General features: G+C 37.7%; 1 long non-coding RNA gene across 1 annotated transcript in view; it reads left to right on the top strand.

Annotated features, from left to right (window-relative positions):
- Positions 1-15,470, top strand: part of LOC132530903 (uncharacterized) — an 82,423-nt gene that overhangs the window by 32,737 nt on the left and 34,216 nt on the right. The gene's annotated exons all lie outside the window — the stretch shown is intronic.

The following is a 15,470-nucleotide window of genomic DNA, read 5'->3' as shown; positions in this document are numbered from 1 at the left end:
TTCCCTCCACTTCCCTTTCCACTTTGTTAACCATAAGTTTGTTTTCTATGTCAGTGAGTTTGTTTCTGTTTTGTATAAAGATTCATTTGTGTTAGTTTTTAGATTCCACATCTAAGCAGTATTTTGTAATATTGGTCTTTATTTGACTTACTTCAGATAGTATGATACTCTCAAGGTCTATCTGTGTTGCTGCAAATGACAATATTTTTTTTTATGCCTGTGTAACATCCCATTGTTTATACACCTATGTACACCAAGTCTTCTTAAACCAATTGTCTGTTGATGGGCACTTTACTTGTTTCCATGTTTTAGCTATTGTAACTGGTGCTACTATGAACATTGCTGTGAATGTAACTTTTTGAATTAGAATTTTGTCTTTTCTGGATATATGCCCAGGAGTGGGATTGCTGGATCATATGGTAGCTCTATTTTTATTTTTAAGGAAACTCCATACTTTTTAACCAGTGACTGCACCAGTTTACATTCCCACCAACAGTGTAGGATGGTTCCCTTTTCTCCACTCCCTCCTCAGCATTTATTATTTGTTGACTTTTTGATGATGGTCATTCTGACAGGTGTGAGGTGATACCTCTTTATGAAACCTCTCTAATAATTAGTGATTTTGAGCATTTTTTCACATGCCTATTGGCCATCTCTATCTTCTTTAGAGAAATATCTATTTAAGTCTTCTGCCCATTTTCTGACTGGGTTGTTTTTTGATGTTGAATTGTATAAGCTGTTTGTGTATTTTGGATATTAACCCCTTGTCATTTGCATTGCTTGAAAATATTTTTTCACTTCCTTAGGTTGTCTTTTCATTTTGTTGACAGTTTCCTTTGCTGTGCAAAAGCTTTCAAGTTTGACTAGGTCCATTTGTTTATTTTTGTTTTTCTTTTGCCATGGGAGACTGATCGAAGAAAGCACTGCTAAGATTTATGTCAGAGAATGTTTTGTCTATGTTCTCTTCTAGGAGTTTTATGGTGTCACGTCATATATTTAAGGCTTTTAAACATTTTGAGTTCATTTTTTTATGTGATGTGAGGAAGTAGTCTAATTTCACTGATTTACATGTAGCTGTCCGTCTTTCCCTGCATAGTTTGCTGAAGAGACTGTCTTTTCTCCATTGTATATTCTTGCCTCCATTGACATAGATTAATTGACTGTAGGTGTGTTGGTTTATTTCTGGGCTCTCTATTCCACTAATCTATATGTCTGTTTTTGTGCCAAAACCACGCTGTTTGGATTACTGTAATTTTGTAGTATCATCTGAACTCTGGGAGCGATATGCCTCTAGCTTTGTTCTTTTCCCTCAGGATTCCTTTTGCAATTCAGTTTTTTTTTGTCTATGTGTGTGATTCCATATAAAATTGAGGATTATTTGTTGTAGTTCTGCAGAAAATATCATGGATAATTTTGTAGGGATTGCATTAAATCTGTAAATAGCTTGGGGTAATATGGCCATTTTAACAATATTAATTTTTCCTGTCAAAGAGTATGGGATCTTTTCATTTCTTGGAATCATCTTCAACTTCCTTTATCAATATTTTATAGTTTTCAGCATATAGGTCTTTTACCTCCTTAGTTTATTCCTAGGTAGTTTATTGTTTGGATGCAATTTTAAATGAAAAAAATTTTTCTTTTTACTTTCTCTGCCTGATCTTTCATTGTTAGTGTAAAGAAATGGAACAGATTTGTGTCCTGCTACCTTTCTGAGTTCATTTATTTGTTCTAATAATTCTTGCGTGGAGTCTTTAGAGTTCTCTGTATAGAGTATCATGTAATCTGCAAATAATGACAATTTTACCTCTTCCCTTCCAATTTGGATACTTCTTATTTCTTGTCTCATTGCTGTTGCTAGGACTTCTACTTCCATGTTGAATAGAAGTGGTGAGACTGGGCATCCTTGTCTTGTTCCAGAATTTACTGGGAAGACTTTCAGCTTTTCACTGTTGAGTATTATGTGGTCTGTGGGTTTGTCGTAAATGGCTTGTATTATGTTGAGATGTGTTGCCTCTATACGCACTTTGGTGAGTTTTTCATTGTGAATGGATGTTGAATTTTATCAAATGCTTTTCCTGCATCTGTTGAGATGATCATATGGTTTCTGTCTTTTCGTTTGATAATGTCTAATGCAATGATTTTGCATATGTTGATGCATCCTTGCAACCCTGGAATGAATCCAACTTAATCATGGTGTATGATCCTTTTTATGTATTGTTGGATTCAGTTTGCTAATAGTTTGTTGAGGATATTTGCATATATATTCATAAGTACAATTTTCTTTTTTTATAGTGTATTTGTCTGGCTTTGGTATAAGCATGATGGTGGCCTCAGAATAAATTTGGGAGTGTTCTCTTGTTTCCAGTCTTTTGGAATAGTTTGAGAAGCACTGGTATAAGTTCTTCTTTGTATGTTTGGTAGGATTCCTCAGTGAAGCTGTCTGGTTCTGGACTTTTGTTTGCAGACAGTTTTAAAATTTAATATTTTTTCACTTTTAATGATAGGTCTGTTCAAGTTATTTGTTTCTTGACTGAGTTTTGGCAGGCTGTAAATTTCTAGAAACTTATTTTTGGTTGTTGTCCAATTTGTTGGCATACAACTATTCGTAATATTATGAATTTTTTGTATTTCTGTGGTATTGGTTATTTCTTTCATTTTTGATTTTATTTGGGTCTTTTCTCTTCTTAGTGAGTGTGGCTAGAGTGTCAATTTTCTTTATCTTTTCAAAAAACCACCTCTTGGTTTTATTGATCTTTTTGATTTTTTTAAAATCTCTTTTGTTTATACTGATATTTCCTTCCTTCTTCTGACTTTAGTTTTTGTTTCTTTTTCTAATTTGCTTAGGTGATATGTTAGGTTGTTTGAAATTTTTCTTATTTCTTGAGGAAGAAGAAATTTCCCCCTTATGACTGCTTTTGCTGCATCCCATAAATTTTTTAAGCTTCTGTTTTCATTGTCATTTGCCTCTAGGTATTTTCTGACTTCATTGCTGACCTATTGGTTTTTAAAGTGGGTCTCTTGTAGGCAGCATATATTTTTTTTAAATCCAATCTGCTATCTTTTGATTGGAGCACTTAGTCTGTTAACATTTAAAATAATTATTGATAAGTATGTATTTATTGCCATAGTAAACCTTGTTTTCCAGTTGATTTTGTAGTTCTTCTTTGTTCCTACTTTTTGTTTTTCCTTTTGTGGTTTAGTTTTGTAGTGTGCTTGAATTCCTTTCTTTTTTTTTTTTTGGTGAATCTGTTATATGCATTTTATTTGTGGTTACCCTAGTTTTGAAGTATGCTAACCCATAACTGTATCTACTTGTTTTAGACTGATAGTAATATCAGTTCAAACACATTCTAAGAGAACTACATTTTCTACTTGCCTCCTCCACACTTTGTGATTTTTTTTTTATGTCCTGTTTTACATCTTCATGTTTATCCTTTTGCTGCTAGTTGTATTTATAATCACTTTTACAAAACTTGGGGGGAATGTTTTCTTAATCTGTATACTGGTGTTTTTAAGTGATCTTCATTCCTTTTATATATTTGCCTTTCTTACTGTGATTTTCCCTTCCCTATAGATTGATTCTTCTGTATTTAGAGAAGAACTGTCAATTTAGGTTAGGTTTAGTATTGCTGTTTTCTTTTAGTTTTTGCTTGTTTGTGAAATTCTCTCTCCTTCTACTCTAAATGATCTTGCTGGGTAGAGTATCTTAGTTTGCAGGTTTTTCCCTTTCAGGACTTACATATTTTGCCACTCACTCTGGCCTGCAAAGTTTCTGTAGAGAAATCAGCTGATAGCCTTATGGGGGTTCCCTTGTAACTCCCTTCTTACTGCCTTTAGAATCCTCTCTATATCCTTAAGTTTTGCCATTTTAATTATGATGTGTTTTGGTGTGTCTGTTTGGGTTCATCTTCTTTGGGACCCTCTGTGCTTCTTGTACCTGGATATCCATTTCCTTTTGTAGGTTTGGAAAATTTGCAGCCATAATTTCTTGAAATACACTTCTGATCCCCTTCTCTTTCCTCTCCTTCTGGAACCCCTATAATGCATAGGTTGGCATGCTTTATACAATAGATCTCATATGCTGATTTCATTTTTTTATTTTTTTAATTAAAAAAATTATTTTGGCTGCATTGGGTCTTTATTGCTATGCGTGGGCTTTCTCTAGTTGTGGCGAGTGGGGGCTACTCTTCGTTGTGGTGCGTGGGCTTCTCATTGTGGCTTCTCTTGTTGCAGATCATGGGCTCTAGGTGCATGGGCTTCAGTAGTTGTGGCATGTGGGCTCAGTAGTTGTGGCTTGTGGGCTCTAAAGCGCAGGCTCAGTAGTTGTGGTGCACAGGCTTAGTTGCTCCATGGCATGTGGGATCTTCCCAGACCAGGGATCAAACGCATGTACCCTGCATTGGCAGGTGGATTTTTAACCACTGCACCACCAGGCAAGTCCCTTCATTTTTGTTTTTTTGTTTGTTTTGTTTTGTTTTTTGTGGTACGTGGGCCTCTCACTGTTGTGGCCTCTCCCGTTGCGGAGCACAGGCTCCGGATGCACAGGCTCAGCGGCCATGGCTCACGGGCCCAGCCACTCCGCGACATGTGGGATCCTCCCGGACCAGGGCACGAACCTGCGTCCTCTGCATCGGCAGGCAGACTCTGAACCACTGTGCCACCAGGGAAGCCCGTCGCTTCATTTTTTTAATTTGTATTTTTGTCTATTTCGGTGGCACCTTATTCTTTAACTTTCCAATCTTCAGAACTGTGAGAAACAAATTTCTATTGTTAAGCCACATAGGACCCAGAGCTGCCTAAGACAGTATCTTACATGATTATTTTAAGTCCCAAATCTGGCTTTGAACTTCCTAACAGTGTAATGATTCAGTTACATGAATGGTATATCAAAGAAAAATTGCACCAGATGCAGGTAAACAGGTAAGGAAGACTTTATTCAGAACCACTGTACTAGGGGGAGAGACTGAGCTCAACTCGGTTGAAACAGAAAGCAAGATGACTTTTAAGTGTTGGGTTGAGGTAGTGGGAAGGCTGGTCAATGTGATTAAACCATCTGCATTTGCTAATTGGCACTTTATGAAGTTAGGTTCCTAGGCTCCCACAGAGACTGACAGACAGACAGGGGCAGTATATTCTTGATGTCTTCAAAATTTGACATTTGAAAGGGATGGCTCCCAGCTTTTTGAGAAAGATTTTCTTGGTTATGAAACTGGCAAGAGGCCGGCGCCCTTACATATCAAAGGGCAGAGAAACAATACGTAATTACAAGTATTCTAAAGTAAGTGCTGTAAGAAAATGGAGGTTAGGGCATAAACCCCTTAGTCCGGAAGTATCCTGTCTAAAGTTTAGTCAAGCTGAGGGGAACTTTAAGGCGTTCTTGGTCACCGCAAACAATATTAACATAATTATTCTTCCTGGTGAAAAAAGTTTTATAGCAATGCCTATTTTTAAAAGAAACTTATGTGTATTTCAATGAAGAGTCAATATCATTCACAAAAAGGATATATTTACTTTTATGCCAGAATTTTATGTGAATAAGAAAATCAATAATTAACCTTTACTTTACTGAACTTGTGCAGTCTTTAGTGGCAGAATTTTGAAGTTCCAAGAACAGATTAAAAACTACTAAAATTAGTAAGAAACAAATGGACTACCCTTCTGATTTAGTGAATCATTTATTCAAACAGAATAACTAAGAATAATGCCACTGCATCTTTTCATTGTAGCTCAGTCTCTTATCTCTAAGTCTTGTTAATACAAGGAAAGATATATCCAGCTCCAAAGCCACTGGTTTCCTATCACTTATTAAATGATTAGAGTCATATAACATTATAAAAGAATTGTAATGTATCTAGAAGTGTCTTAAGACTCTTGATAGGTAGGGCTTTCAAACAATTTAAAAATAAGTTTTCTAGTTTATTACTCTAAATTAGTAGAGCATAGATAGTTTCCCAAGTAGTTTTGCATATACAGTTACTATTTTAATCTTCATAGCAGTATTTAAGGTGGACAGGGCATGTATCCACTTTGCTGTTACACAAACAGGACTCAGAGAAATAAAAGATTACTTTGAGTGGCTACCAAACTTGAAGAGACAGGATGCGAAACAGTAGAGCACCTAAAACAAATACTGATGTAGAAGTTACAGGAAGAAAGGAGTTACATATCAAAATCTCTTTTATTTGGCAGTAACATGCAGCAAACATACTTTTGTATCATTTTTTATTCTTGCTTTTTAATGAATGTTTAAATCAGCAAAAACTGAGGACAGACTAGAAGTAATTGAATTTAGGCTGTGTCTGTAAATTTCTTATTTGTCCCAGAAATATTCTGCAACCAAGAGACTAAGTTGTCTTAGTCTACCATGGGATATCTGAAGTAGGTGGAATATTTTATCAAATAATGTTAAAATAGTGGATAGCAAAGAATCATGTAATACTAAGACCTGCAGTTATCTTACTGAACCAAACTTGGATCCTCTTGCCCACGAACAGTAAAGCCAATCTACTCACACGGGGTTGTGATGAAGGAAAGCACAGCATTTATTGCAGGGCACCAAGCAAGGAGAATTGGCAGCTTGTGCTCAAAAAGACATGAACTCCCCCAATGGCTTTCAGGGGAGAGTTTTTAAAGGCAGTGTGAGGGAGGGGGCTTCAGGGTGCATGATCTGCTCATGCACAATTCTCGGATTGGGTGACATCAAGGTGAGGTTTTGAGCATCACCAGTCTTCTGGTTTCAACTAGACTGGGGTCTAGGCTCTTGCAGTTACTAGTTTTCACCTGATGGGTGTCTGCATCCTGTAAAAAAACAAAAAACAACAAACACAATGTAGGAATGTGTGCCAGACCTTTATACCTTTCAGGGAACTGGAAGTTGGTTGATTCTGCTATGTCGCTGGTTTGTAGTCTAAATTGTTACCACTTTCCCGGTCCAACAAGTACTGTTTCTACATCTTCACACTGCCTAATAATTAATTCCTGAGTCAGCCTTTTGAGACTTAGGGGATGCCTGGGAGACTAAAGCAAAAGCCTTTCCCTTCAAAGGACAGGGACAAAGGGTCTTGTATATAGTCTTTTTTTTTAAAACATCTTTATTGGAGCATAATTGCTTTACCATGGTGTGTCAGTTTCTGCTTTATAACAAAGTGAATCAGCTATACATATACATATATCCCCATATCTCCTCCCTCTTGCATCTCCCTCCCACCCTCCCTATCCCAACCCTCTAGGTGGACACAAAGCACCTGTGCTATGCGGCTGCTTCCCACTAGCTATTTTACATTTGGTAGTATATATAAGCCCATGCCACTCTCCCACTTCGTCCCAGCTTACCCTTCCCCCTCCCCATGTCCTCAAGTCCATTCTCTACATCTGCATCTTTATTCCTGTGCTGCCCCTAGTTTCTTCAGAAACTTTTTTTTTTTTAGATTCCATACGTATGTGTTAGCATATGGTATTTGTATTTCTCTTTCTGACTTACTTCACTCTGTATGACAGACTCTAGGTCCATCTACCTCACTAAAAATAACTCAATTTTGTTTCTTTTTACGGCTGAGTAATATTCCATTGTATATATGTGCCACATATTCTTTATCCATTCATCTGTTGATGGACACTTAGGTTACTTCCATGTCCAGGCTATTGTAAATAGAGCTGCAGTGAACATTGTGGTACATAACTCTTTTTAAATTATGGTTTTCTCAGGGTATATGCCCAGTAGTGGGATTGCTGGGTCATATTGTAGTTCTATTTTTAAGTTTTAAGGAACCTCCATATGTTCTCCATAGTGGCTGTATTAATTTACATTCCCACCAACAGTGCAAGAGGGTTCCCTTTTCTCCACACCCTCTCCAGCATTTATTGTTTGTAGATATTTTGATGATGGCCATTCTGATTGGTGTGAGGTGATACCTCATTGTAGTTTTGATTTGCATTTCTCTAATAATTAGTGATGTTGAGCATTCTTTCATGTGTTTGTTGGCAATCTGTATATCTTCTTTGGAGAAATGTCTATTTAGGTCTTCTGCCCATTTCTGGATTGGGTTGTTTGTTTTTCTGATATTGAGTTGCATGAGCTGCTTGTATAATTTGGAGATTAATCATTTGTCAGTTGCTTCATTTGCAAATATTTTCTCCCATTCTGAGGGTTGTCTTTTGGTCTTGTTTATGGTTTCCTTTGCTGTGCAAAAACTTTTAAGTTTCATTAGGTCCCATTTGTTTATTTTTGTTTTTAGTTCCATTTCTCTAGTAGGTGGGTCAAAAAGGATCTTGCTGTGATTTATGTCAGAGTGTTCTGCCTATGTTTTCCTCTAAGTTTGATAGCCTTAAATTTCGGTCTTTAATCCATTTTGAGTTTATTTTTGTATACAGTGTTAAGGAGTGTTCTAATTTCATTCTTTTACATATAGCTGTCCAGTTTTCCAAGCACCACTTACTGAAGAGAGTCTGAAGTCAGGGAGTCTGATTCCTCCCATTCCGTTTTGCTTTCTCAAGGTTGCTTTGGCTATTCAGGGTCTTTTGTTTTTCCATAAAAATTGTGAAATTTTTTGTTCTAGTTCTGTGAAAAATGCCAGTGGTAGTTTCATAGGGATTGCATTGAATCTGTAGATTGCTTTGGGTAGTATAGTCATTTCCACAATGTTGTTTCTTCCAATCCAAGAACATGGTATATCTCTCCATCTGTTTGTATCATCTTTAATTTCTTTCATCAGTGTCTTATAGTTTTCTGCATACAGGTCTTTTGTCTCCTTAGGTAGGTTTATTCCTAGGTATTTTATTCTTTTTGTTGCAATGGTAAATGGGAGTGTTTCCTAAATTTCTCTTTCAGATTTTTCATCATTAGTGTATAGGAATGCAAGAAATTTCTGTGCATTAATTTTGTATCCTGCTACTTTACCAAATTCATTGATTAGCTCTAGTAGTTTTCTGGTAGCATCTTTAGGATTCTCTATGTATAGTATCGTGTCATCTGCAAACAGTGACAGCTTTACTTCTTCTTTACCGATTTGGATTCCTTTTATTTCTTTTTCTTCTCTGATTGCTGTGGTTAAACTTCCAAAACTATGTTGAATAATAGTGGTGAGAGTGGGCAACCTTGTCTTGTTCCTGATCTTAGTGGAAATGGTTTCAGTTTTTCACTATTGAGGATGAGGTCGGCTGTGGGTTTGTCATATATGGCCTTTATCATGTTGAGGTAAGTTCCCTCTGTGCCTACATTCTAGAGGATTTTTATCATAAATGGGTGTTGAATTTTGTTGAAAGCTTTTTCTGCATCTATTGAGATGATCATATGGTTTTTCTCCTTCAATTTGTTAATGTGGTGCATCACATTGATTGATTTGCATATATTGAAGAATCCTTGCATTCCTGGGATAAACCCCACTTGATCATGGTGTATGACCCTTTTAATGTGCTGTGGGATGCTGTTTGCTAGTATTTTGTTGAGGATTTTTGCATCTATGTTTATCAGTGATATTGGCCTGTAGTTTTCTTTCTTTGTGACAGTTTTTTCTGGTTTTCGTATCAGGGTGATGGTGGTCTCATAGAATGAGTTTGGGAATGTTCCTCCCTCTGCTTTATTTTGGAAGAGTTTGAGAAGGATAGCTGTTAACTCTTCTCTAAATTTTTGACAGAAGATGCCTGTGAAGCCATCTGGTCCTGGGCTTTTGTTTGTTGGAAGATTTTTAATCACAGTCTCAATTTTCAGTGCTTGGATAGGTCTGTTTATATTTTCTATTTCTTCTTGGTTCAGTCTCGGAACATTGTGCTTTACTAAGAATTTGTCCGTTTCTTCCAGGTTGTCCATTTTATTGGCATAGAGTTGCTTGTAGTAATCTCTCATGATCTTTTGTATTTCGGCAGTGTCAGTTGTTACTTCTCCTTTTTCATTTCTAATTCTGTTGATTTGAGTCTTCTCTCTTATTTTCTTGATGAGTCTAATGGTTTATCAGTTTTGTTTATCTCCTCAAAGAACCAGCTTTTAGTTTTATTGATCTTTGCTTTTGTTTCCTTCATTTCTTTTTCCTTTATTTCTGATCTGATCTTTATGATTTCTTTCCTTCTGCTAACTTAGGGTTTTTTTGGTTCTTCTTTCTCTAATTGCTTTAGGTGTAAGGTTAGGTTGTTTGTTTGAGATGTTTCATGTTTCCTGAGGTAGGACTGTATTGCTATAAACTTCCCTCTTAGAACTGCTTTTGCTGTATCCCGTAGGTTTTGGGCTGTTGTATTTTCATTGTCATTTGTTTCTAGGTATGTTTGAGTTTCTCTTTGATTTCTTCAGTGATATCTTGTTTATTTAGAAGTGGATTGTGTAGCCTCCATGTGTTTGTATTTTTTACATATTTTTTCCTGTAATTGATATCTAGTCTCATAGTGTTGTGGTCAGAAAAGATACTTGATACAATTTCAATTTTCTTAATTTACCAAGGCTTGATTTGTGACCCAAGATATGATCTATTCTGGAGAATGTTCCATGAGCACTTGAGAAGAAAGTGTATTCTGTTGTTTATGGATGGAATGTCCTATAAATATCAATTAAGTCTGTGTTGTTTAATGTGTCATTCAAGGCTTGTGTTTCCTTATTTTCATTTTGGATGATCTGTCCATTGGTGAAAGTGGGGTGTTAAAATCCCCTACTATTATTGTGTTACTGTCGATTTCCCCTTTTATGGCTGTTAGCATTTGCCTTATGTATTGAGGTGCTCCTATATTGGGTGCATAAATATTTACAATTGTTACATCTTCTTCTTGGATTGATCCCTTGATCATTAGGTAGTGTTCTTCTTTGTGTCTTGTAATAGTCTTTTAGTCTATTTTGTCTGATAATGAGAGTTGCTACTCCGGCTTTCTTTTGATTTCCATTTGTATGGAATATCTTTTTCTACCCCCTCACTTTCAGTCTGTATGTGTCCCTAGGTCTGAAGTGGGTCTCTTGTAGACAACACATGTATGGGTCTTGTTTTTGTATTCATTCAGCCAGTTTTGGTTGGAGCACTTAATCCATTTACAGTTAACGTAGTTATCAATAATGTATGTTCCTATTACCATCTTCTTAATTATTTTGGCATTGTTATTGTAGGTGTTTTCCCTCTCCTGTGCTTCCTGCCTAGAAAAGGTCCTTTAGCATATGTTGTAGAGCTGCTTTGATGGTGCTGAATTCTCTTAGCATTTGCTTGTCTGTAAAGGTTTTAATTTCTCCATTGAATCTTAATGAGATCCTTGCTGGGTAGAGTTATCTTTGTTGTAGGGTTTTCCCCTTCATCACTTTAAATATGTTCTGACACTGCCTTCTGGCTTGCAGAGTTTTTGCTGAAAGATCAGCTGTTAACCTTATGGGGATTCCCTTGTATTTGTTGTTTTCCCTTGCTGCTTTTAATTTTTTTCTTTGAATTTAATTTTTGATAGTTTAATTAATATGTGTCTTGGTGTGTTTTTCCTTGGATTTATCCTGTATAGGACTCTCTGTGCTTCCTGGAGTTGATTAACTATTTCCTTTTCCATGTTAGGGAAATTTTCAACTATAATCTCTTCAAACATTTTCTCAGTTCCTTTCTTTTTCTCTTCTTCTTCTGGGACCCCTATAATTCAAATGTTGGTATGTTTAATGTTGTCCCAGAGGTCTCTGAGACTGTTCTCAATTCTTTTCATTCTTTTTCTTTATTCTGCTCTGCAGTAGTTATTTCCACTATTTTATCTTCCAGGTCACTTATCCGTTCTTCTGCCTCAGTTATTCTGCTATTGATTCCTTCTAGAGAGTTTTTAATTTCATTTATTGTGTTGTTCGTCATTGTTTGTTTACTCTTTAGTTCTTCTAGGTACTTAAACGTTTCTTGTATTTTCTCCATTCTATTTCCAAGATTTTGGATCTTCTTTACTATCATTACTCTGAATTCTTTTACAGGTAGACTGTCCTTTTCTTCTTTATTTGTTTGGTCTGGTGGGTTTTTACCTTGCTCCTTCATCTGCTTCATCTCATTTTGCTTAACTTACTGTGTTTGGGGTCTCCTCTTTGCAGGCTGCAGGTTCATAGTTCCTGTTGTTTTTGGTGTCTGCCCCCAGTAGCTAATTTTCGTTCAGTGGCTTGTGTAGGCTTCCTGGTGGAGGGGACTAGTACCTGTGTTCTGGTGGATGAGGCTGGATCTTGTCTTTCCAGTGGGCAGGTCTGCATCCAGTGGTGTGTTTTGGGGTGTCTGTGGACTTATTATGACTTTAGGCAGCCTCTCTGCTAATGGGTGGAGTTGTGTTCCTGTCTTGCTAGTTGTTTGGCACAGGGTGTCCAGCACTGTAGCTTGCTGGTCATTGAGTGGAGCTGGGTCTTAGCATTGAGATGGAGATCTGTGGGATAGCTTTCGCTATCTGATATTACTTGGAGCCAGGAGGTCTCTCGTGGATTAATGTCCTGAACTCAGCCTTCCCACCTCAGAGGCACGGGCCTGACACATGGTTGGAGCACCAAGACCCTGTCAGCCACACAGCTCAGAAGAAAAGATGAAAAAAAGAAAGAAAGAAAAAAAAATTAAAATAAATAAAAATAATTATTAAAAATTATTAAAAATAATTATTAAAAATCTGTCCATTTCTGGACAGATTATTAAAAATCTGTCCAGAAATGGACAGACAGAACCCTAGGACAAATGGTAAAGATATACAGACAGAATCACACAAGGAAGCATACACATACACACTCACAAAAAGGAGATAAAGGAGAAAAAAAAATATCATTGCTCCCAAAGTCCACTGCCTCAATTTTGGGGTTATTCATTGTCTATTCAGGTATTCCACAGATGCAGCATACATCGAGTTGATTGTGGAGATTTAATCCACTGCTCCTGAGGCTGCTGGGAGGGATTTCCCTTTCTGTTCTTTGTTCACACAGCTCCTGGAGTTCAGCTTTGGATATGGCCCTGCCTCTTCATGTAGGTCGCCTGAGGGCATCTGTTCCTGCCGAGACAGGATGGGCTTAAAGGAGCAGCTGATTAGGGGGCTCTGGCTTCTTCAGGCCAGGGGGAGGCAGGGGTACGGGTGCAGGGCGAGCCTCGGGCAGCAGAGGCTGGTGTGATATTGCACCAGCCTGAGGCACGTCGTGTGTTCTCCCGGGGAAGTTGTCCCTGGATCATGGGACCCTGGCAGTGGCGGGCTGCACAGGCTCCCGGGAGGGGAGGTGTGGATAGTGACCTGTGCTCGCACACAGGCAGATTCTTGGTGGCGGCAGCAGCCGCCTTATTGTCTCTTGCTCAGTCTCTGAGGTCCCCGCTGATAGCTGTGGCTTGCACCTGTCTCTGGAGCTCGTTTAGGTGGTGCTCTGAATCCCCTCTCCTCATGCACCCGGAAACAATGGTCTCTTGTCTCTTAGGCAGGTCCAGACTCTTTCCTGGACTCCCTCCCGGCTAGCTGTGGCGCAGTAGCCCCCTTCAGGTTGTGTTCATGCAGCCAACCCCAGTCCTTTCCCTGGGATCCGACCTCTGAAACCCAAGCCTCAGCTCCCAGCCCCCGCCCGCCCCAGCGGGTGAGCAGACAAACCTCTTGGGCTGGTGAGTGCTGGTCGGCACCGATCCTCTGTGCAGGGATCTCTCTGCTTTGACCTCTGCACCCCTGTTACTGTGCTCTCCTCCGTGGCTCCAAAGCTTCCCCGCCACCACCCGCCATCTCCACCAGTGTAGGGGCTTCCTAGTACGTGGAAACTTTTTCTCCTTTACAGCTCCCTGCCAGTGGTGCAGGTCCCGTCCCTATTCTTTTGTCTGTGTTTTTTCTTTTGCCCTACCCAGGTACGTGGGGAGTTTCTTGCCTTTTGGGAAGTCTGAGGTCTTCTGCCAGCATTCAGTAGGTGTTCTGTAGGAGTTGTTCCACATGTAGATGTGTTTCTGATGTATTTGTGGGGAGGAAGGTGATCACCACGTCTTACTCCTCTGCCGTCTTGAAGGTCTCCTCTTGTATACAGTTTCAATCCCCCCTTTTCTTTGATATTCCTCAATCTTGAGAGGAACAGGTTCGGGACAAGAAAGGGAATAAAATTGGGGATAGAGAGGTTAATGATAAACTCAGCAGAGGAATTGTTTTAAGAGGACTTGGCTTCAGTTATAAATAAAAACTAAGAATTTCTAATCAGAGGTGACCAGGATGTTAAAAACAAAGTTAGCAAAGGATCCAGGTCTTTGCTGGTACAGATGGATTAGTGGCATTTCATGTGCTGTAGTATATATACACATGGGAAAAGTAAAGGTTCGTTGGAGAAGATGAAAATAAGGGAAGGACATCATGTAATCTTGAATACATGGATAAATGTGTTAGAATGAAGTATAAGCTTAGTAAAGTAGGGGAGAAACATACACACACCTATGTATATACACATAATCCAGCAAGTGTCATAGTAATTAAACAGCTGATTGGATTTACAGAACAGGGAGGAAAAGAAAGTAAGGGCACCTGATAGAGAATATGTATTTTGAGGAAGATACAGAAAATATAGTAAAAGAAAGAAACTTCAAATCTAAGATAAAGGACTCAAGGCTAAGTAAAGCAAATATTTAACGTTGGTCAGATATAAATGTCTTTGTTCCAAAACCCAAACAAGTACTTGATAGTATTTTTTTTTATTTCCACTTATTTTCATCAGTATATATTTTAAAACTTTTATAGTTAGGTAGTACATCTTGTGAGCCATACAAATTTATCTTTGTTAAATGTTTAGTTCCCTGTTGAAACTACACATAATATTCAGAAAAGAATCTTACACCAAAATCCACTATGATTTCAAACTAAAAATAATAATATCCTCCAAAGCTAACAGCATATAGTAAAATATTCCTTCAAATTTAAAACAGAATTAAAATAGGCAGTAACTTAGTATTTGAAATAAAGTTTCCTCTAAAACTGACCATTGGGAGGCCATTTGATTTTGAATGACTCATTTAATTTTTAACTTTTTATTTTGAGACAATTTTGAAATAGATGAATTGCAAATCTATCACAGAATTTTGGTTTATCTTTGCCTGTCAGCACTTTAGAAATGTTTCTACATCTTCTGGCTTACGTAGTTTATGATAAGTCTGCTATAATTCATATTTTTGTTTCTCTGTACAATGTCTTTCTCTGTCCTCAAGAGTTTCTTGTTGCCTTTTGTTTTCAGCAATTTCTGTGATATACTTAGGTTTTTATTTCATTATTTATTGGTGTTCTGATAAATTTGATCTGTGGCTTGGGAGTTAACATATTTGAAAATTCTTGGCCATCAGTTCTGCAAATACTTCATCTGTCCTGTTTCTTTTTATGAATTCTAATTCAACATGTCAACTATTGATAGTCTTGGGTGCACTGTTTTTTGTTTTTAGTGTTTTTATTCCTCTTTGTGTTTCAGTTTGGATAGTTCCTACTGACTTCAAGTTTGCTAATTTGTTCACCAGTTATAGTGAATCTATTGATAAGTGAGCCCCCCAGATGTATTCATTTTCTGTCACCAATTTTTCATTTGTGGC

The sequence above is a fragment of the Lagenorhynchus albirostris genome, chromosome 12 (assembly GCF_949774975.1).
Source record: "Lagenorhynchus albirostris chromosome 12, mLagAlb1.1, whole genome shotgun sequence".
Lineage (NCBI taxonomy): Eukaryota > Metazoa > Chordata > Mammalia > Artiodactyla > Delphinidae > Lagenorhynchus > Lagenorhynchus albirostris.
This window is presented reverse-complemented; position numbering and strand designations above follow the sequence as displayed.